General features: G+C 43.3%; 1 protein-coding gene across 1 annotated transcript in view; it reads right to left on the bottom strand.

Annotated features, from left to right (window-relative positions):
- The window catches only part of pknox2 (pbx/knotted 1 homeobox 2), a 139812-nt gene that overhangs the window by 99558 nt on the left and 16180 nt on the right, over window positions 1-24074 (bottom strand). The window contains exon 2 of the mRNA XM_014197623.2: window positions 17739-17826. The gene's annotated coding sequence lies outside the window, so the exon portion shown is untranslated. The remainder of the gene's footprint in view (window positions 1-17738; window positions 17827-24074) is intronic.

Here is a 24074-nt window from a genome sequence, read left to right as displayed (position 1 = left end):
CGGCGCGTGTAGCGGAGTATATCAGAATGTCATCGATATACACCATGGGCGTCAGAGCGGTGGTGCTGGGGGATGGAATTGACAGACCCCGATCTGGACGTCCGCGGGTAGCCAGCAGGTTATCCAACCAGATGGACAGGTCCACCAGCTGGTCAAAGGTGAGATTGGTGTCCCTGCAGGCCAACTCCCGTCGGACGTCCTCGCACAAACTACAACGGTAGTGATCGATCAGGGCCCTGTCGTTCCATCCCGCGCCGGCGGCCAGGGTCCGAAAGTCCAATGCGAACTCCTGTGCGCTCCTCGTCCCCTGCCTCAGGTGGACGAGTAATTCACCCGCCGCTCTACCCTCAGGCAGGTGGTCGAATACTGCCCGGAAGCAGCGGGTGAAATCCTCGTCCAGCACCGCTTCTCCTTCCTCCCATTCGGTGTTGGCCCACTCCAGGGCTTTCCCTGAGAGACAGGAGATGAGGGCGGACACGCTCTCACGGCCCGAAGGAGCCGGGTGGACGATTGCCAGGTAGAGCTCCAGCTGGAGTAGGAACCCCTGACATCCGGCAGCCGTCCCATCATACTCCCTCGGAAGAGCAAGCCAAATCCCACTGGGACCGGGTGAAGGAGGGGTGAATGGTGGTGCCTGTGGTGGTGCTGGTGGAGGCGCTGGAGGAACTCCTCTTCTCTCCCAATGATCCATGGTCTGCAGGACGCGATCTATGGTGGTGCCGAGATGCTGTAATATGGCAGCGTGCTGCTGGACGCGCTCCTCAACCCCTAATACCGGGGCACCTGCTCCTGCTGACTCCATTTTGAGGTGCGTGTTTCTGTCAGGCGGTGGGTAACTGGTGCAGTGAATCAGGCTCAGGAGAGCAGAAATGAGTGTACAAGGTATTTAATTCCACGACAGCACCAGTATACAGACAATACTGAAGGTGCGGAGAAATACCGGTCACTCGAAAATAACGGGTGTAAATACATAACCCGGCAAACATAACCAGCCGACAAGTACCAACACGCACACTAACATGTGGGAAACAGAGGGTTAAATAATGAACATGTAATTGGGGAATAGAAACCAGGTGTGTAGAAAACAAAGACAAAACAAATGGAAAAGTGGATCGGCGATGGCTAGAAGACCGCCGAACAAGGAGAGGGACTGACTTCGGCGGAAGTCGTGACATAGCTAGCGTGACACTTGAAACCTATGCTGTCATTTAGTCACTAGATGGATTTAAAAAACGACATAATGTATGTTTCGAACATTAAACAACTAAATACAACTCCACACCTTAAAAACACTTCCGGGTCATATTTTTCATACTCAAATCGCTCAAAACAACGTTTTGTTGATAACTCGGCAAAACATGGTCAGATTGTGCAGTTTTTTTGCAGGGAGGTCATCCTCCATATTAGGAACGTGCTGACTTCACTACGTCATTCTAGCTTCTGTGTTATCTGAGAAAATGGGGGTGTTACTTTTGCCCGTGTTACTTTCGTCCCACCTCTCCCCTAATGATATAGATTTTTTAGGTTTTATTTCATCTCACCAAAGAAAAGAAGTGAAAGAAAACAGTACAGATAAAAAAAATAAACAGTGGGCAGGTGAGGTTAGAAGCCCAAAAGAGCTTATATGAAAACCACACCACAAATATAAGTACATAAAAAAAGATGGTTCAATCAGTTAAACAAAGCATATTATTTATAATTGAACATGATTTACTCAGTAAACAATAAATTACATGTTTGATTATGAGTGTGTGTGTGTGTGCATGTGTGTGTGAGAGTTAGGCAACATGGAGGGGATTATTGGGTGGTTTGGCTCATCAGGCTGACCCCCAGTCTTCGCTTAAAGTTATTGAGGGATAATGAGGTTTTGGCAATGTGAAGATAAGAATTCTAGAGTATGGTACCTCTGTATCTGATAGAAAATGGACTATATGTTGGTGCGGCAGTTTAGAAGGTGAAGGTTATCACAGTGTCTTGTGTTATATAGATGGATTTCAGAATGAACCTGGAAGGATCCAATGAAGGGTTTAGGTAAACTGTCTGGGAGGTATGAGTATTTGTAGATGAAAGTGCATAATTGGCTTACATTAATGTCGTAAATAGACACGATATTGAGTTTCTTAATTAAACAAAGGTGCAGATGGAGCCAGATAATTAGAGGAGGTGGCTAGACTTTGTATTTGTATTTTTTTATGATGAGTAATTTGTGTAGGTAGAAGGCATATGTACTGTCCCAGACAATATTACAATACGTGAGATATGGGTAAATTAAGCCATAGTATAGAGTTAGGAAGCAAGCCTGATGAATCAAACCACTAATATTTCTGATGATACCAACAGATTTCATCTCTTTGCTACAGACAAATTCAATATGATCTTTCCAGTATAACTTTTCATCAATTAGAACTCCGAGGAATCTAGTAGATGTGACTCGTTCCATTTCTGCAAGGTCATTGATATTGATTAGGAATAACAAGGGTCCAATGTAAGTGTGATGAACGTGACATCCTGGCAATTTTGAGAAAAAAAGCAGACACCTAATTTGCATAGGGAGCGACACGTCACATTTTCTGGCCTATCAAGACAGGATCGAACTCCCTTGGCTGTGAACCTCGCAGCTCTGCTTATAAAAGGGGAGACTCTAGTGAATGCAACAAACCCAGTCTCATCTCGTTGAAATATCCTCTGATGGATTCAGAGCTGTCAACAAGAAACAATAGAAAATAATTTTGTAGAACTGAAACAAGAGCCATTTCTCTTGGTCACAGAGGGACGAAATCACCTCGTGCTTAAAGCTGAAATTGTAATGAGTCAACAGGCATGTGTCGCTCAGAAGATGCTGGCTAAAAAATACTCTGTCATCAATTATATGAAATGATGCCAATTTTGTACTGTCACTAAGAATGATCATATTTATTTTACAGTTATAAGAAAGGTGAAATAGTCCTTTATAATTTGATTATTACTATATTTAGAAAGCATTTAAATAATTTAAAGTCCTATTCTCCCACTTTGTTGAATAGGGAAAAAAATCTATATATGACTGTTCATATTTTCATGTTTTTAGAATATTTGTATTTGAGCTTGTGTCCTCAAAAGTGACTACACCTCAGCAATTTATTAAAAAATAAATAAATGAAAGGTGAGATTTTAATCTTTCTGGCAGTATAAGCATTACTAGGTTTTGTTTATGGCCCTCTCAAGATAAAACATTGATTTTGGGTATGTCTATTTAGGCAGAAATCTACATTTTGACTTTTAACATTTAACAGGTTTTAACACCTCACAAAGCAACTGTTTTGATGATGCAGAGGTTGTTGATTATGTTCTTCACAAGTCCTCACTGTCAGTCCTAGCTATGGAAACACAATTTCCCCAGTATAACATAGGGGTGTATACACTAGTGTAACATTGGTGTTAGTTTAAAAGCAGGACAATGCTGGTGTGCTGCTAATGGACCCCGGGCCCAATGTTTAAGACCCTGGCTTAAAGGGAGCATGACTCCATGTCCTGTGCCCTTAGTTCAACAGGTTTTAGAGTGAATATTAGCTATACATCACCTAACATTGATACCGAGGGTAAATCAAGAGTTTACAAGGTTGGTGAGAGTCTCATAGTTCGTGATAGTCTCATAGATAGCTTTTAATAGTTTGTAGCTCAAACCGTTATGCTTTTTCAGACGTTTCTGTAAAAAAGAACCCGGTCTAGCTCAGCCCCCGTTAATCACACAGACTGATACCAACGGATGGAATAGACGGATCCAATGGAACAACCCAGAAGTCTGTAGATCAAACAGACGATGTTTAAAAGGGGTTAGAAGTCCTAAATCATGCCAGTGTGACGGTGGGACTCATTGGGTTTAGAGCACCTAGTCATCTGTATGCAGAGGATTCCATCTCTCTATCCCTCTATCCCTCCCTCTATCCCCCCCCCCCTACAAAGGAAAGGACAGGCGAGGGGGAATATTTGAGGAGAACGGAGGGAGGCTAATGAGTGGGGGGATTAACAGGTGGGGGGGGGTGTAGAGAAGGTAGAAGAGTTGGACGGGCAGCCGTGATTGTCAGTAGATTCCTGGCAGAGAGGGTTCAGGGAGGTGGGGGGGGGTTTGGGGGGGTTCCATTTCAAAAAGGACGCTTGAGAGTAGAGAGGGGCGGGAGGGAGGGGATGTTGGGGTAGGCACTTAGCCTGGGATGAGGACTCCTCGTCAGTCTGGATGAACCGCAGAGGGCAGTCATACTAATATAGCATGTGGAGGAACCAGGGCAAGGTGGATGACTTGTGGAGAGGTGGTCGGAAGAAAGACCTTCACCTCATGAGGGTGTACTTTACAATGTGGGTTTGGACCTGTAAGGAAACCGAAGGGTAACCAATTCTGGGTTGAGTTAAAGGGGGGACTGGTGCACAGTCTAAAAACTGTCTGAAAGATACAGTAGCTAGGCTACGGAATATGCTAGCTAATTGAAAACCAGTTCATGGATGCTCCCTTCAGAATTATTGGAAAGTGAACGACTATTATCCCTATCTCCAGTTTCCTCCCCTGCAAAAATGAACTGCTTCCCTAATTTTATCTCTTAATCCAGATGTATTTTTCCCATAAAATGGAAATCTGATAACTGTCCCAAACCATTCCCAATGGCCTTGTAATTACAATTTAACTTGCTGATACCCTAAAAAAAATTACTTTGTGACCATTATTAGAAACGATTGTAGTGGGTATACAGTAATGTCGAGTGGAGTGTCAGGGGCATTTGGAGAGCCGGGAGAGACGTCTCGAACACAAACCAAGCAATAGGGCTCTGAAATGAGAGGGGCCACTAATGAGGGAGATGCTGGTGTTTGCTGCTCTTGGCAACGACAGCTGATGTTTGTCTTTGTGTCAGGGCAGGAGCCCAGCCGAATGGAATCCTTGGAAACACCAAACAATCCAATATTACATTTCCTCTCTCAAATGCCACAGGGAGTGGAGGGGAGCATGTGTGGGAGATAGAGGAGGAGCGAGATAGAGAGAAAACTAGAGAAAGAGAGAGAAAGGTAGTGGGAGAGGAAAAGAGTAGTAGATAAAGAAAGAGAGCGAGGGTAAGAGATGTAGAGAAAGTAGTCAGGAGATAAAAAAGAGAGGACATCACCCAACACTAGAGAGAACAGAGAGGATGAGGACTCAGTATTACCAATGTTGTTTTAAAATTAAAATTAAAAAACACCCACAGAGCTCCATGCTCCGCTATCATGAGCCAACGATCAAAACTGAATTGGCGAGCTGCTGCAGGTGCATCAACAAGTCCCTCCATCTGCCTCAGCCTCCGCCGAGGATAATACGTATGCGAGCCAATCCACAGGAGAGTCCCAAATGAAATGTTGCCAACATCCCCTTCCACTACCTTCAAGTCTGCAAAGTCAAAACTCCCTCCTTTCTCTGCAACACATGACTATTTACTTTGCCAAAATGCTCATCAAGGCTAGTATGTCTGCATCGAAGCCAGAGCCGTGTGATCCCGGTTATATGTGTAGCCTAGCCTCCGTGGCTGGCAATGCAGGTGGGAATGGTATAAGCACACACAGCCAGAAATTACAGTTTAAATACCCTGTGTGATGGAGACTCGGGGGTTGTCTGTTTCAAACATATATGGGCTTAGTCCAGGGTATAACCTAGGAATCTTATCTCTCCTCTGGGCTTTTAGAAGCATTTGGAAGGTGGTGAAATAGGGCCTTTCCCAGGCCGTCCCCAGGGTCCTATTTATTTGTGCACAACGTAGCAAAAAAGTTTTACAACAGAAAGCGAAAACAAGCATTTCTTATTGGCCAAGTTCAGGTAGTTTCTCCCCGTTTCGGTCCATTTTCAGTTTGGTGCCTAATGAACTCTATCCACTGCTGCCCATAGCTCCATAGTTTTCCTTCTCTCCCTGTAGCCCAGGCCCAGCCCCAGCCAAAAGGACATGTGGAGTGCATTAGAGCTCTGAGGACATTGGATCTCCCCCGAGTGGCAAGGCTGGATGGGTGGCCCACTGCAGCCCCCTTTCAGCAACAGGCCCGGCCCTTTGTGATTGATAGGGGGCCCCCCAGGAGGAGTCCTTGCCTACTTAACACTTACACACACCGCGCATGCCACAAACTGCACACACTAAACACTCACGTGCAATACACTGAATACACCACATTATACATTAAGGGTACATACACGTCATGTAAATGTACTATTATATTTATCACTCAAGTAAGTGAACACTGCAAATGGCAGAAAGTGTGCAGTTAACACCTATGGGCACATTGCGCACAGTTAACAATTTTACAGTGTTGCACATATCACTCATTGCTCCATTCCTGCTCTCTCACCACTCATGCACACAATACAACACAAAGAACTTGAAATAAAGTATTATTATTAAGAGATTAGACTTTCTTCACAATGTTGCAAAACCATATTTTGGAGTCTTAATCTGAGTTCAACTGCACCTACTCTTGACTAGTGTCACGTCCTGACCAGTAAAGGGCCTATTTGTTATTGTAGTTTGGTCAGGACGTGGCAGAGGGTATTTGTTGTACATGTTTTTGGTTATGTGTTTATATAGAGGGTTATTTTGTGTAGAGTGTTTCTGGGTTTAGTGGTGTATCTATGTAGAAAGGGTATTTGATTTAAGTGGTTCAGGGTTTATTAGATATGTATTTATGTAAGATGGGGTGTTTGATTTAGGTGTTCCCGGGTTGTTGGGTATGTTCTTGTATTGTATTTCTAGGGGGCTGGTCTAGTGTTGTATTTCTGTGTTGGCCCGGTGTGGCTCTCAATCAGGAACAGCTGTACATCGTTGTTGCTGATTGAGAGTCATACTTAGGTCGCCTGTTTTCACCTGTTAGTTTGTGGGAGATTGTGCTTGTTTAGCTGTGTGCCTGACAAGACTGTCCAGTTCGTTTGTGTTTTGTATACGTTTATTGTGTTTTCCTTCTTCACCAAATAAAAAGAAGATGAGTATATATTTTCCCTCTGCGTCTTGGTCTTTACCCTACGACACCCGTGACAACTAGAACTTCCGGGTCTGTCAGGTGTGCGCTACTGGTAAGAAGTCAGGTGCAGGAGAGCGGAGAGTTGTGATCAGGCGCACACTTTAATTGGCAGAAGTAACAACAGACGGACGCAACTGCGTCAAAAAACCTCCAGCCAAATGGCAAAAGTGCAAAGCGCGACAACAGTCACAATAATGCATAAGTAACAATAAACACACTCGTGTACAACACGGTACCCGGAGAAAAACCAGCCTGGCGCGTAACACGAAACATGTAACAAAAACAATTCCACACAAAGACATGGGGTGAACAAAGGGAATATACATGTAGTGTGATTAGGGAATGTAAACCAGGTATGCAGGGAAACAAGACAAAACAAATGGAACAATGAACAGTGGAGCGGCGATGGCTAGACGACCGGTGACGCCGAACGCCGAACGCCGCTCGAACAAGGAGAGGAGCCGACTTCGGCGGAAGTCGTGACAGGCTCATTATTCGTCACATACAATATATACAGTACCAGTTAAACGTTTGGACAAACCTACTCATTCCAGGGATTTCTTTATTTTGACTATTTTCTACATTGTAAAATAATAGTGAAGACATCAAAACTATGAAATAACACATACGGAATCATGTAGTAACCAAAAACGTGTTAAACAAAGAGTGTGCAAAGCTGTCATCAAGGCAAAGGGTGGCTACTTCAAAGAATCTCAAATATTAAATATATTTTGATTTGTTTAACACTTTTTTGTTTTCTACATATGGGTTATTTCATAGTTTTGATGTCTTCACTATTATTCTACAATGTAGAAAACAGTAAAAATAAAGAAAAAACATTGAATGATTGGTGTGTCCAAACTTTTGACTGGTACTGTATAAATAATCCATCTCTACATATGGAAGCAATGTGAAATTATTTTGAGAAACAACATACAATTGATTCACTTCGAGATCATCAAAGCAGTGCCTACATCACTGACACTATCATAAAGCATCATCAGTGATTCTTAAGCTATTGTAAAATGTCTTCCCTATAAGTTTTCAGTATTCTTGACAGTGAGAAATTTGTACTTTTTTCAAAAAGGAATAAATTGCCCTCGCCTGATTTGCCATTTAAAATAAATTGCAGCGTCGGCCCAAATTTGCAATTCACAGGAACTTCTCTGCGGTGTGCCACGCACCACACAGACAAGGTTAATCCATATTTCACATTTGAATATAAGATGGAAGCGAAAGAGAGATAGAAGAGAGAAGGGGAGCTAGGTGGCTCCATCAGCCTCCATGCCAGAAGATGAGGGGAGAAAGGTAGACTGAGACAGACCAAGGCATACCGAGAAGAAAGGAAAGAAACAGCCGACATTTAGAGTAAATGGCATCCAAAACCCACTCCAATTATCTTTGCCAGCCATGCCAGCGAGACTGACTTAATTAAATGACTTGAGAGGGACGGGAACGGAAGGAGCCGCCAGTGATTGAGGGGGCAAGGCAGGTACGTATCAGCTGCGAGCACAAAGCTTGGTTGGCAGTCGACTGCCGACCACACTCCCTTTTCAATTCTGACATCATAAGAAAATAAAGAAATCATAAGAAAAAAGAGAGGCCCTTGTCGTTTGGAGCCATGTAATTGCACTATTCAAATCAAATGTTTCTATCTTCGTTCACATATTCTAAAGAAGAAATGTATTTATATATATTTTTTTAACTGATTTTATTCCCCCTCCAAATCCCCCATAATCCTCGTGCCTTTCTGAGGCTGCCTCTGACAGTGACCTTTTCGCAGGGAGCCTGTTACCATAGAAACCGACAGTGCAACCCCGCCATTCTTTCTGTGTTTCTGTCACTGTTTGGGCAAAAAGTGTTGACCTTGAGGTAAATAACAAGCATTATTTTCCCCTCCCTCTAAGTCAAGTGTTGTTTGTGTGTCTTACATGTCGAGCTACAGGTGAAGCTTGGTGGACTCTAAATGTAGAACAGAACAATAATGTCCTGAAAATGTTTAATGTACCATAACAATAGATGGTTTGGTTCTCAATTTCCTTTTGTCTTAAACTGATTTACATGTATTATCATCAGAAGGTCCACAAAGCATGCCAAGCATTTCTCCTTCCACTTAAAGCGAAACCTTGATCAGCAGATATGGTGGTTCAAGTGGCACTGCATCTTCGCTAACACCTGTTACTCTTTCTGTTACTGTTTCTATTGTCTCCTGTGCTGATTTGAATCTTGGAGATGTTGTTTGTACATAAGGATGGTGGGTGGAAGCTTTATTGTTATGTTTTTGTGTGAACACAGAAATATATAAAAATGAACAAGTTGATAGCCATTGCCTACCACAGTGTAAATAGCTTTGATGTGGTCTGCAGTTTGAGACTAACAGTGTAGGCATAACCTTATTACTGAAGTTAGAGCAACAAACTTATCTGAACGAGCAGAAATCAAATGAAATAACCTTACTTTGCATGAAAAGCCAGAGTTTATTGAATTACAACGTATCATAAAATAGCATTTATTTGTATAGAATATAGCTTTCTCAGTGCTGGTGTAATATAACAAAAATACTCAACATTTTGGCAAAGGGATAGGGATTTTTTTGTTCTAATCATTACTGGTTGGACTGTTGAATACAAGACGGCACCCAGGGACATTTTTTAAGTCTTACATATAGTGTTTCAGTCATTCGAACGCTGCCTCTGAGTTCTGGAGGCGGAAGATCAGGCTCCCACCATAGCCTCACTCCCTGTGGGGAATAACTGAGCTAGGTGAAGGGTTGAAGAGAGATTGAAAGAGAGAAGGAAGGGGAGAAGGAGGAGGGGGTTGGGTTAACATGACAACTGCTGTTTTGTCAGGGCTAAATCCAAGCTTCTCTCTCACCCCCTCCCTCCTACCCGCCTCTCCTTATCCTCTTTCTCTCCCTCCCTCTCTCCCTCCTCTCCCCATCCCTCACTCCCTCCTATCCACTTCTCTCCCTCTCTCCCTCTCCCTCTCTCTGTCTCCCCGCTCGGGAGCGCCCGCATTCCCCTGTGTTGTGCTCAGAGGCGAGCCATAGCGCTTCTCTCATCTCAGTGGCAGGATTTTTCTCAGGGCTCTAGATCCTCCGCCAGTTGCCGTGGAGACCGCCATACCACAGCTCCGACCCTGGAGGTTTGGGCCTGTTTTACTCCCAGCAGGAGCTACTGGCAGCTGGAGAACAGCTGTTACTACCAGGACCAGGGCTAAATCGGCTGCAGGACCCGGCACAGGCCTACAACCACCCAGAACAAACACTGGGTACACACACTGAGTACACTGTCTTGTGTGGATGAAGACAAGGAATATGTGGAAGAAATGCAAGAGAGTAAAGTTGGACTGGAAGTTTTTCAGGAGGCCAGCAAATGTTGAATTGTTCGATTGTCTTTTGAGAGACTTTGCTTAGGACAAGTCAGTCAGTTAGAAACATGTCGTTTTTGATCCCAAACAGTCGTGTATTTTGTGCAAATCACGATTTCTCATTTCCTGTGAATGGACTGAGTAGCCTAGATATTTGAATGGCGACAGAATGGAGCAAAGTCAGATTAGAAGCTGATGTTCACTTTACAGTATCCATTACACACTGGGTCTAAATGCTCCTGCAGGTGAACACTTAGCTTTATTCACCGTGTAATAGATTTTGGCAGGACCCTCTTACAGAGGAGCCAAAAGGCCCATTGAGCTGAATCCCACAGCAGGCCAACCGTAGCAGCATTAAGATGGCGCAGAGGATTAAAGTATGGGCAACTGATCCGCAACCGCAAGCTTCACAATGTAGCAATTGCTATAGGGGTTCTCCAAAATGGTGGACCAACTTCACATGCATACCAAGGGCAGACTGATGACAGACGAGGGAATATTCATATCCATTTCATGGGTATCTGTACCAAATTCATACATACTGTATACATACTGTACATGTCTGGGTTGGAAAACATCTTAACACGAGATGCATCACATTAAATTGGCTATCTCACTCATCTTCATTTCATAGATATCATCTGCACAGTGGAGTTATCATATCGCTTTCCACCATAAAATATATAAACCGAACACTTGCAAAAGTATTTTAACAATATGTACAAAACCAAACGTTGCTGCTGTTGAAGCTATTCTTGTAGCACTTTGTGTGCCCTCTTTTTGAGTTGAGTACTTTCCTTGTTTCAGAGTGCATCAAACACTGCCATATCCCCCACTGCACAGATGCATGAACGCTACCTCAATCTCAGCGCAGCACGTTGGATGCTTCAACTGAGTTAAAACCAGGGCATTGTCTGTCTGGTAGTTTCACCAGTACTATTTTTTTAAATGAGTTAATATACTGAATTAGTATAATTGAAATACAATGGCACAAGTGGAAGCCCACAGACTTTCTATAAAACCTTCCACCCTCCAGGCCTTTCAATAACGCTATAATGTTCTACAGGGATGGGGTGGGGGTTGGTGGCGTGGTGAGGTTATAGTTGTAGTGTTTTGCTGCCTACGCAGGGAGCTACGTCTTTCGGCTCTTCCTCTCCATCTGTTTTGTTTTCCTTCCATCGTCCCTTTATGATGAGCTGGGTCTTCAGTCCCCCCAATAAAATCCCATTAGCTCTTAATGAAGTCGGTTTCGCAGCCTCTCAGCCTCACCTCATTTAGCACGATTGTCTGGCGGCCATTAGCATGGAGGCAATTACAGCCGCGCGGTGAGAGTAATTGGAAATGCCGACAGGGACCCCAAGAAATGGGGAATAATAAATAAAAAAATCTAACTAATAAGCTTCCATTCAGATGGAGGGATGGATGGAGGAGGGGGCTGTGGCTAAGTTAAATCAACATAATTAGAATTAGGGTTGCTGGGTAGGTGGGGTAACAAGAGCAGGGTTGGGTAGCTAGCAGGGTGAGGAGATGTAAGGGTTTCACAGGGGTATGATGGTTTAGGTTGAGATGGCAAGAAAGATGGGATGGGAGATAGCGGGGTAGCTAGTGTGCTAACAGTTATGATAAAAGGCATACAGGTTAACTTGAGATTGCCCAACAAAAAAGTTGCAGGATTATATTTACAGGAGTACTCCAATTTGTTAACTTTTCCATTTTTCGTTCCATTATCGAAATTACAGCTAAATCGTTTAATACATTTGGAAAATGCCGTTACCCTAGGCGGCACCCTAGGCTCACAGTTTCACAGATTATCCACTAATATGGCTTGGTATGTATGGAGGCAGTGCAGGCTAAATTACTTTCTCGAGGGTTTACATTGGATTTCCTTGTGGGATTGGAAATGGCAATGTACACTATTTAATTGTCTGTAAAGACAGTGGGAGGTGTCAGGTGCTTCAATCTAAAATAAGCTTAATTGACTCACCTGAGAGTGAGCATTTTAGATGTTATCTGTTTAATGGCTTCCATCTCTGAATTCAAATCAAATTGTATTTGTCACATGCGTCGATTACAACAGGTGCAGACCTTACAGTGAAATGCTTAATTACACACCCTTAACCAACAATGCAGTTGTAAGAAAAATAAGTGTTAAGTAAAAAATAGATAAGTGAAAAAAAAAGTTACAAATCAATAAAGAGCAGCAGTAAAATAACAGTAGTGAGGCTATATACAGGGGTACCGGTACTATGCTATGCTAACCTTGCTATGCATGTGCTAGATACTTCATATGCTAGATACAATTTTGTGAGCACAAGGTACTCATCGGAGTCCTAATGGCATTCCTTAAACACTTGTATGGACATATCAAAACATTAAACACATAGCTTTGATTCCAACAATGCAAAATTAGCTGTAACTAACCTCTAGCTTTGAGATGCTAGTCATTAGCCACATGCTAACACTAATGCTAACAATACAATTCCATACCACCATTTATTTTGTCCTCCTTGATAAAGAACTTCACAGTGGAGAAATTAAATTAAATGAGATTAAATGAAAGGTCCAGAACATTGGATCCAGTAATTTTGGCACATGGCAAGCCAAGCTTGGTGCCAGATGCCTGGGCATCTCCCCTGGCTCCCTCCCTCCATCCCCTCCCTCCCTAAGCTGAGCGACAGGTGGAAGAAACCTGATCACCAAGCACAGGCCTTCACCAGTGGGCACCTCTGCCAGGACCGGGCAGCCTGCCCACACCACCTACAATGGCGAAAGAGGTGGCAGAGGTCTGGATAGATCCGAACCAAAGAGGGAGTTAGGGTGATGCAGGCATGGAGGGGAAGAGGAGACTGGAGGCAGGAGGTGGAAGGGGGTTACAATGGAGCCTTTGGCTAGAGAGACTGCGAGGCCTGGCACTGGGTGTGCAGTCCTAAGCGGGAAACAGGAGGTCTGCTCCCGCAATAGTCGAGGAGAGTCTCCTGAGGGGGAATCCACAATAGCAGGACAAATGGCTGCTGTCAACAATGCTCTCAAGGCCCCTTCCAGGCATCGCCTATGTTTAGACCTGGGCCCACCCGGTGACACTTCCCCTAGAACTCCACAACACAGTGCTATACAATGCAGGGAGACTTCTTGAGATATACACTGGGACTGATAGGGACATTTTGGTTACTGAAACCCCTTTTTATTGCATGTAGTTTTACAGGCTGTTTCCTTGTTAGGAATGACAACAAAGGGGACTACAGGAGAGGAAAACAATATTTGTATTCTTGTGCATCTATCCATCTTAGAATTGGTCATACTATATGTGTACTATGAAAGCATATATCAATGTCAAAAGGTTTTCTATTAATCCATACAGGCCGGTGTGGATTGGGTGAATGGCTGTGCTTATCAGGATAGTAAAGCTGCATGATCGCTGCCCATTTATCGATAAAATAACACGATGATGTGAAGGAATAGAAAGAGCTAGAAAGCCATTGACAGGGTTCATAAGAGACTATCATCAAATATTTTTTATAACTAACCCAAGATAGACCACAGCCTGTCATTTCCAATGGGAGCAAATTAATCATAGTGGGCAGAACAAGCAAGGAGGTGGGCAGAGCCAAGCATGAGCTAGCGAGATCCTATTGGTGTGTTCTAGCATGTATTTGCATATTTCTGTTAGGGAACGCCTACTAAGTGCACGTGTGCAATAACTCATTTCGCCCCTTGCACTAATTCTAAACAATGTAATTTTTTTAACGTTTGGCAAAGGGTAAAGTGTACAAAATGTAGTCCACTCTGTTTGTAACAGATTCTATACTGAACAAAAATATAAACGCAACATGAGAACTGTTGGTCCCATGTTTCATGAACTGAAATGTTCCACACGCACAAAAACCTTATTTCTCTAAAATGTTGTGCACAGTTTTGAGGGAGCGTGCAATTGGCATGCTGACTGCAGGAATGTCCACCAGAGCTGTTGCCAGATAATTGAATGTTAATTTTTTCTACCATAAGCAGCTTCCAACGTCGTTTTAGAGAATTTGGCAGTACATCTAACCGGCCTCCCAACCGCAGGCCATATGTATGACGTCGTGTGGGTGAGCGGCTTGCTGATGTCACCGTTGTGAACAGAGTGCCCAATGGTGGCGGTGGGGCTATGGTATGGGCAGGCATAAGCTAATGACAACGAACACAATTGCATTTTATTTAAGGCAAATTGAATGCACAAATATACCATGATGAGATCCTGAGGCCCAATGTGAGGCCCTTTTTTTTTTAAGGTATCTGTGACCAACAGATGCATATCTGTATTCCCAGTCATGCGAAATCCATAGATTAAGGCCTAATAAATGTATTTCAATTGACTGATTTCCTCATATGAACTGTAACTCAGTAAAATCTTTTAAATTGTTGCATGTACAAATTACTTCGACTAACATGTACCCTTGCACATTGACTCGGTACCGGTACCCCCTGTATATAGCCTCGTTATTGTTATTTTATTGTGTTACTTTTTATAAAATGTCTTACTTTAGTTTATTTAGTAAATATTTGCTTAACTCTATTTCTTGAACTGCATTGTAAGGGCTTGTAAGTAAGCATTTCACGGAAAGGTCTACACATGTTGTATTTGGCACATGTGACAAATAAAATTTGATTTGATGTTGCGTTTATATTTTTGTTCAGAATAGTTTTGGGAACAGAGAAAATGTGCAGAAAATCCATCTCGCTCCATCTCCTCCCACTACCGGCCACTGGGCTTCTTCTCATTGCCATTTGGTGGTGAGTAGAAATGCCAACCGGATGCTTCAGATGTATACATCCGGTGAAACATCTGGCTCATTGTTCTATCTGTGCTATCATCTCATGGCTGCCATTCCACTGAGGAGAGACAGTGGTACCTGGTGCGGATGGCTGCCTCTTCCCTCACACAGAATCCTAGGTAAAAACCTATAAGGACTATCAGAAATGCAGTCAAGCAGCTTGGCGCAAAATAGGAGGAGCGGAAAGAGCAACACAGGCCTCATCCCGTCAACACCCCCCTCCTTTCCTCTCCCCCTGCCTTCGGAATGAAAATGTTTATTTGTCTAAAAAGATCTATACAAACAATCGCTCTGTACGACAGGCGAGATGGTGACTCCAGCCATGAGGAGATTTAATTAGCGAAATCTTGTTAGGTCTAACAAAATCAAGCGTAAGACAATCCTCGGCAGGGCTCCGAAGGATCCAGGCAGGAGAGGAGAGGCGGGAGAGAGGAAGCAGGGGCTGGGAGCGATTAGGGCTGGGATGATATGGAAACGGGCAGCACCAATGCACCACTGCTGTGGCGGGAAATGGCTCAGAATACCCAGCTGCTTTCACACTCAATTAAAGAGACTTCCCTCTCTTTCTGCCCTCCACCCTCCCTTCTCATCCTATTCCCCCCTTGATAAAAATGAGTTCACCTCACTGCTGTCTGTCATTATAGTGTCATGGTAAAGCCCTCGTCTCGAACTCCCCCCACAGCTTCACTTAGAACTCGTCAACTCCAGTCAATTCCATCCTGGCCCGCTCAGCCATTAAAGACATAAATAGTGTTTTTTAGAGTGAATCTAACTGCTATTAAAAACAAGATGGGAAAAGGCAGCATCCAAACTTTGGGAAATGAACTCCCTGTGAGAAGTAAAGACAACTTAAAAAGTCCAATTTGGAAATACAATTTAGCCGGCGAAATTAGGACTAGGCCTTAAATGATTGATGTTGTGCTACCTCAACCGAACCACGAAGGAGTTGAGTAAATCAAAGAGATTGAACTACTCTTGCATGGCAGTTTGTTTAAGGTAGGAGTTACAATTAATCGTGTGCTCTTAGTCTTAGCCTTTATCATGGAAGATAAAAACACTTGCAGTTGGATCGGAAGAGGCAGTTCAAGAGAATTAGATGTAACAGATGTTAGTCATGCATATACAACACATGTCTAAACACTACACTTAGGCCCTGCTAAATAAACCTCTTCTCTAATGGTGCTGTAAACAAACATACAGTATGTAAACATCAACTTTAACGAAGAAGACTTCAAGAGTTAAGGGTCACACACATTGCACCTAATGTGGATCTCTCATTTTTCTACCGACATTTTCATGAGATTCTATACTGAACAAAAATTAATGCATCATGCAACAAAACAATTTCGAAGCTGTTACTGAGTTACAGTTCATATAAGGAAATCAGTCAATTTAAATTCATTAGGCCCTAATCTATGGATTTCACATGACTGGGAATACAGATATGTATCTGTTGTACATAGATACCTTAAAAACATTCGGGGCGTGGATCAGAAAACCAGTCAGTATCTGGTGTGACCACCATTTGCCTCATGCAGCGCGACACATCTCCTTCGCATAGCTGATCAGGCTGTTGATTGTGGCCTGTGGAATGTTGTCCCACTCCTCTTCAGAGGCTGTGCAAAGTTGCTGGATATTGGCGGGAACTGGAACACGGTGTCATACACGTCGATCCAGAGCATCCCAAATATGCTCAAAGAGTGACATGTCTGGTGAGTATGCAGGCTGTGGAAGAACTGGGACATTTTTAGCTTCAAGAAACTGTGTACAGATCCTTGCGACATGGGGCTGTGCATTATCATGCTGAAACATGAGGTGATGGAGGTGGATAAATGGCCCGACAATGGGCCTCAGGACCTCGTTACGGTATCTCTGTGCATTCAAATTGCCATTGATAAAATGCAATTGTCCGAGGCTTATGCATGCCCATACCATAACCCCACCGCCACCATGGTGCACTCTGTTCACAACGTTGACATCAGCAAACCGCTTGCCCACACAAACCCACAAACCGCTCGCCTCTAAAACAACATTGGAGGCAGCTTATGGTAGAGAAATGAACATTCAATTATCTGGCAACAGGTTTGGTGGATATTCCTGCAGTCCGCATGCCAATTGTACGCTCCCTCAAAACTTGAGACATATGTGGCATTGTGTTATGTGACAAAAATTCACATTTTAGAGTGGCCATTTATTCCCCCCAGCACAAGATGCACCTCTGTAATGATCACGCTGTTTAATCAACTTCTTGATATGCCACACCAAACAACCAGGATGGAAACACATTTGTGTTAAACATTTTAGAGAAATAAGCTTTTTGTGCATATGGAACATTTCTGGGATCTTTTATTCCAGCTCAAGAAACATGGGAACCAACACTTTACATGTTGCTTTTACATTTTTGTTCAGTGTACATGTAAAATTGGTTTGCAATCGGTTCGCAAATTACATCTGGCACTCTGTTCAGAGGTCCTAAGTACTCTTGGCAGGCAAACACTATTGGTGTGTCCGAGCCATTACTTCCCTATTTCAGGACTGTGAAAAGGTGATGGAAAAACGTACAGTTAGTTTGCCCTCTGCAACGAAGCAGTAGTCAATGTTGTCGTTGTCTGCTCTTCCACGCCTTAGTGTCCGGTCCTCCACACAAAGTCTACAAAACAGGAAATATTGTTGTGTGAGTACACATGTATAAAGCCACTTTTTAACATACAGTATATCCCACATACTGTACACATGAGTAAGCAAAGCATTTTATTGTAATTTTGCAATGATAGTGGTGCAGGGATATTTCTTATCTTTACAGTACTGTCATGAAAATACCCTCATATCATGTGTGTAAATATGTTGAATATAGAATTTCTTGGCTACAAGGACTCTTTGTCTCTGTGAGATAAACTCCTTTGTGCCTAGTACTTCCATAAGCTCTTGGACTCCCCAAGTTTCAAGGAGTTATGGTGCAGTGCAGTCAGTTAATGTGCACATGTAACAGATTTAAGTTCAATCATCCATTTAGGGTTGGGCACATGATCTTTCGCTTGAGCGGCTAGTCGTGTCTCCTGTCAGTGGGAGTGTGGTGGTCCTCCCGGTAGGCTAGCAACTCCAGCAGCTACCTGCTAACACCGGAGCTCTGAACACCCTACGTTTACCAAGATCTGTATTTATTTTTATTTCACCTTTATTTAACCAGGTAGGCCAGATGTATACCATTCTGTATACATCTGGCCCTTCTTTGGACACCGTGTTAACTAACCTCCAAACAAGCTTCAATGCCATACAACACTCCTTCCGTGGCCTCCAACTGCTCTTAAACGCTAGTAAAACCAAATGCATGCTTTTCAACCGTTCGCTGCCCGCACCCGCCCGCCCGACTAGCATCACTACCCTGGACGGTTCTGACCTAGAATATGTGGACAACTACAAATACCTAGGTGTCTGGCTAGACTGTAAACTCTCCTTCAAGACTCATATTAAACATCTCCAATCCAAAATCAAATCTAGAATCGGCTTTCTATTTCACAACAAAGCCTCCTTCACTCACGCCGCCAAACTTACCCTAGTAAAACTGACTATCCTACCGATCCTCGACTTTGGCGATGTCATCTACAAAATAGCTTCCAATACTCTACTCAGCAAACTGAATGCAGTCTATCACAGTGCCATCCGTTTTGTTACCAAAACCCCTTATACTACCACTGTGACCTGTATGCTCTAGTCGGCTGGCCCTCGCTACATATTCGTCGCCAGACCCACTGGCTCCAGGTCATCTATAAGTCTATTCTAGGTAAAGCTCCGCCTTATCTCAGCTCACTGGTCACGATAACAATAACCACCCGAAGCACGCGCTCCAGCAGGTACATCTCACTGGTCATCCCCAAAGCCAACACCTCCTTTGGCCGCCTGTCCTTCCAGTTCTCTGCTACCAGTGACTGGAACGAATTGCAAAAATCGCTGAAGCTGGAGACTTATATTTCCCTCACTAACTTTAAATATCAGCTATCTGAGCAACTAACCGATCGCTGCAGCTGTACATAGTCCATCTGTAAATAGCCCACCCAATCTACCTACCTCATCCCCATATTGTTTTTATTTACTTTTCTGCTCTTTTGCACACCAGTATCTCTACTTGCACATCATCATCAAATATCATCATCAAATATCATCAAATATCATCATCATCAAATAAAAATCTTTTTTTTTTAAACATCCTGATTGAAAACAGCAGAGGTGTATTTGGAGGGAAAGTTGGTCAGGATAATATCTATGAGGGTGCCCATGTTTATGGTTTTAGGGTTGTACCTGGTGGGTTCCTTGATAATTTGTGTGAGATTGAGGGCATCTAGCTTAGATTGTAGGACGGCCAGGGTGTTAAGCATATCCCAGTTTAGGTCACCTAGCAGAACGAACTCTGAAGATGGTTCAATGAGGACTGTGTGAGGTACAGGCTAGGGAGCTTGAAGACTGGAGATATAACAGACAGGGGGAGGATGGATGTACAGACTGTAGCAGTTACATGGCTTCTTTGTTTACTTTACTTCAAGAACACTAACAAGTGAAAGAACTAGATAGAAATTGATATAACTGGATTCCACCATATACCATTTAGGTTCAATGTATAAACTAATTTCAGACCAATGCTCATGAAAGGAGATGAGGCTTTTTTAAATAAAATTGGGATGTAGCCTCTAGAGTGGGTTGTTCACTTCACCAACACTACTGTGTCACCGAAGGAAGATTGGGGGGGTTGAAGGGGAGGCATTTCTCAGGTTTCCTCCAGCTACAAAGAAAACATTTTAGCCTGGTCTGTAATCCCTCTAGAACCCTCCCCTAAGCTTCAGGGCCAGCAGTGGCCTTCCTCTCTGGCCGCTCAGCCGCCTGGCCTGCCCAGGCCCAAGAGTCCCCCCAGTCTTCCTCCAGGACGACCCCCCTGGGGCCCTGGACCGGCCTTCCTGTTGACGTCAAAGTGAATTAGAGTGGGGCCGAAGCAGCAGAGGCTCCCCCTGGGGGGCTGGAGGGCTAATCACCGTGTTTCTCACAAACCACAGAGGAAGCAGGAAGCATTAGCATTCCTGCAGCAGCAGACCACCACACCAGCCCCACTAAGGTCTGTCAGCCTGGCTGGCTGGCTAGGCCCCTAAACAGACATGGAGAGAAGAGAGTGGGCCTGCCTGACTTGGGAGAGGGGGAGGTGGGGTGTTTGATTTTTCTCACATTCAGTCACTGTCTCGGTCTCAGAGTCTCAAGGAGTCTGGCACGTCGCCTCATGCGAGCAGGCCTAGCACACATGCTCACACACACATGCACTGTCCCCCAGTCGAGGAATTCTTCATTAAAGCGAACAGTGGGAGGATGGGGTGCTGCTCTCAGGTTACGCTTTGACTTGATTAATGCTGAAGGAATTGGACAAGTTGTGCTTCCTGCGAGTGAGTTTTTATCGCGGCCATGTACAACATTTGCTCTCGAATAACGAGATGCATTCGAATGCTTCAAACTCATTTGCGGCCCCATGTTACGAGACAATCCAGCTCATTTGCTCCACTTTTTTTTACCATTCATTTTGTGGAGTACGTAGTTTGTTATAGTTTCAGTCAAACATGTTCAGAGAAGATAGCATTATTATGCATTCTGAATGTTCAATAAATATCCTATAACCATACACAGACTCAGTACAGAGTGGAATATTCCAGATGGACCTCTTTAAGATCCCCAAACTCTCCTCTTCGGAGAAGGAGGGAGGTCAAGGTGAGCAGGGAGGACCAAAGGACTCATTTCCCACAATCCCTTGCCAGCAATAGCCCCCCAGCTGTTCAAAGCCTGCCATAACAACAGCTGCTCCAAGGTTTAGCGCTTCATGTTACTATGACAACAGTAGACTGATTCATATGCACAGTCTCTCTGTTCTAATAACGAAAGTGGCATTATGCCATAATTTAATTTCCATAAAACAAGAAAAGTTAGCTTGGTTGTTCTACACTAAGACGCAGGGCATGAAGAAGCTAATTCATTTTGTATAATGCCGAGTTCTGTAGCACATGCACCCAAACTCAAAAACCCAATGCATAAACTTGACCCCCCCATGCTTGCAACAAACACCAAACTGAATGCATCTGTATCTATAGAATGAACTCAATATAAAATCCTTACAGTGGTATCTGCACACACACAATGGGACCTAAATCTTCTGCCATGCCTTACAGCTGTACACCAGAATATCACACAGATCACTGTCAAGTAGGATGTACAATTATAAAAGTTTCTTTATTCTGGCCAAACAGGAAGTGAGGTAATTTAGCCATCTATAGGGTGCAATAAGAAACACAGAATGGTACTTCCACATTTACAGTATAAAGCCTATACATTAACAATTCATCTCTTTCCATTATCTTAAAAAAATAATACATATATATATATATATATATATATATATATATGCCTCTACCACTTTTCAAAATGTAATATCACATTAACTATTTAGGTGATGATTATTTCAGGGAGGGAACATATTTTGGCCATAATCAATAGCAGTAATCAAGCATTTTGACAGAAAAAGAACCCTTACAGTGCAAACTATTTCCTCTTTCACCATCACACAGTTTTCGGGGTTCTTTTGAAACACAGACTATGTACTTAACATTTGGAATAGCATAGAATACATTTGCATGTTTAGAAGTTATTCTAAGCTCAACATTTGGGACTAGGCCTACTATCAGGTCAGTATGGCTAAGACTGTTGTTTAAGGATAACAACTGTAGAATTCCAGGGAGTTAAGGAAGCTTTGGATGACAATGGTAGGTATTCCCATAGGGGTAACAGGACACTGCATGGTGTCACGAGGGGTTTAAACCCAACGTTTAACGAGCAAGCAGCTGATATAGGCAGCTGTAGCAGACAAAGCACGGGACACACACGGACATAAACACACATAATACAAACACCGAACGACACCCTATCCACCCTTACATGCACACACAAAACAATACACACATGCATATACAAACACACACACACTGATCCATATACTATACATCCATTCTTTACACCCACAATTTTACTCTCACAAATGCGAGTGAACACCATACAACACATACTACATAATCCATTTAGTTCAACCTGAACAATACTTAAGATAAACCAAGTTGAGTAGAAAAAAAAAGTAATTGTCGTTGTAGCCATTGTCGTTGTAGCCATTGTCGTTGTACTTTTTATTAGTCACTGCTACACTGTCGTGTCACTTGATTATTTCAAACATAGATTTCCCCTCTGCTCCAGTCAGATCTGACAGAAGAAGAACGTTTCACTCCTCTCCTCATGAGCAAACAGGGGGAAAGCCAAACAGGAAAAGGAAATAACTGGCTATAAATATCCCTGAGCAAAGTGATGAGTCAGGTTGGATAAAAAAAAGGAAATACCAAAACAAAATCTACCTCTTTCACTCTATACATCTTATCCTCTTCATAAAGCCCTGAAAACACATTCAATCCATTTAAAACTGACATGCTTCTCCTGTATCGGCAATTGATTCTTTGCATCATGGTCATGGAAGCAACGTTTGTCCAAAGTTTGTAAATTATTCAGTGATTCCAAATTGCTACTTCTATCTCTGTGATGGGCAGATATTTGTTTTTATTTAACCTTGCAGTCAACTAAATAAACTTTATCCAACAAATCTTTAAACCTAACACTTTGATATAGGATCACATAGTCACTAATTTGCAGTTTATACATACAGTGAGGGAAAAAATTATTTGATCCCCTACTGATTTTGTATGTTTGCCCACTGACAAAGAAATGATCAGTCTATAATTTTAATGGTAGGTTTATTTGAACAGTGAGAGACAGAATAACAACAACAAAAATGCAGAAAAACACATGTCAAAAATGTTAGAAAATGATTTGCATTTTAATGAACGAAATAAGTATTTGACCCCTCTGCAAAACATAACTTAGTACTTGGTGGCAAAACCCTTGTTGGCAATCACAGAGGTCAGACGTTTTTCTTGTAGTTGGCCACCAGCTTTGCACACATCTCAGGAGGGATTTTGTCCCACTCCTCTTTGTAGATCTTCTCCAAGTCATTAAGGTTTCGAGGCTGACATTTGACAACTCGAACCTTCAGCTCCCTCCACAGATTTTCTATGGGATTAAGGTCTGGAGACTGGCTAGGCCACTCCAGGACCTTAATGTGCTTCTTCTTGAGCCACTCCTTTGTTGCCTTGGCAGTGTGTTTTGGGTCATTGTCATGCTGGAATACCCATCCACGACCCATTCTCAATGCCATGGCTGAGGGAAGGAGGTTCCCACCCAAGATTTGACGGTACATGGCCCCGTCCATCGTCCCTTTGATGCGGTGAAGTTGTCTGTCCCCTTAGCAGAAAAACACCCCAAAAGCATAATGTTTCCACCTCCATGTTTGACGGTGGGGATGGTGTTCTTGGGGTCATAGGCAGCATTCCTCCTCCTCCAAACACAGTGAGTTGAGTTGATGCCAAAGAGCTCCATTTTGGTCTCATCTGACCACAACACATTCACCCAGTTGTCCTCTGAATCATTCAAACTTCAGACGGGCATGTATATGTGCTTTCTTGAGCAGGGGGACCTTGCGGGCGCTGCAGGATTTCAGTCCTTCACGGCGTAGTGTGTTACCAATTGTTTTCTTGGTGACTATGGTCCCAGCTGCCTTGAGATCATTGACAAGATCCTCCTGTGTAGTTCTGGGCTGATTCCTCACCGTTCTCATGATCATTGCAACTCCAGGAGGTGAGATCTTGCATGGAGCCCCAGGCCGAGGGAGATTGACAGTTCTTTTGTGTTTCTTCCATTTGCGATTAATCGCACCAACTGTTGTCACCTTCTCACCAAGCTGCTTGGCGATGGTCCTGTAGCCCATTCCAGCCTTGTGTA

The sequence above is a fragment of the Salmo salar genome, chromosome ssa04 (assembly GCF_905237065.1).
Source record: "Salmo salar chromosome ssa04, Ssal_v3.1, whole genome shotgun sequence".
Lineage (NCBI taxonomy): Eukaryota > Metazoa > Chordata > Actinopteri > Salmoniformes > Salmonidae > Salmo > Salmo salar.
This window is presented reverse-complemented; position numbering and strand designations above follow the sequence as displayed.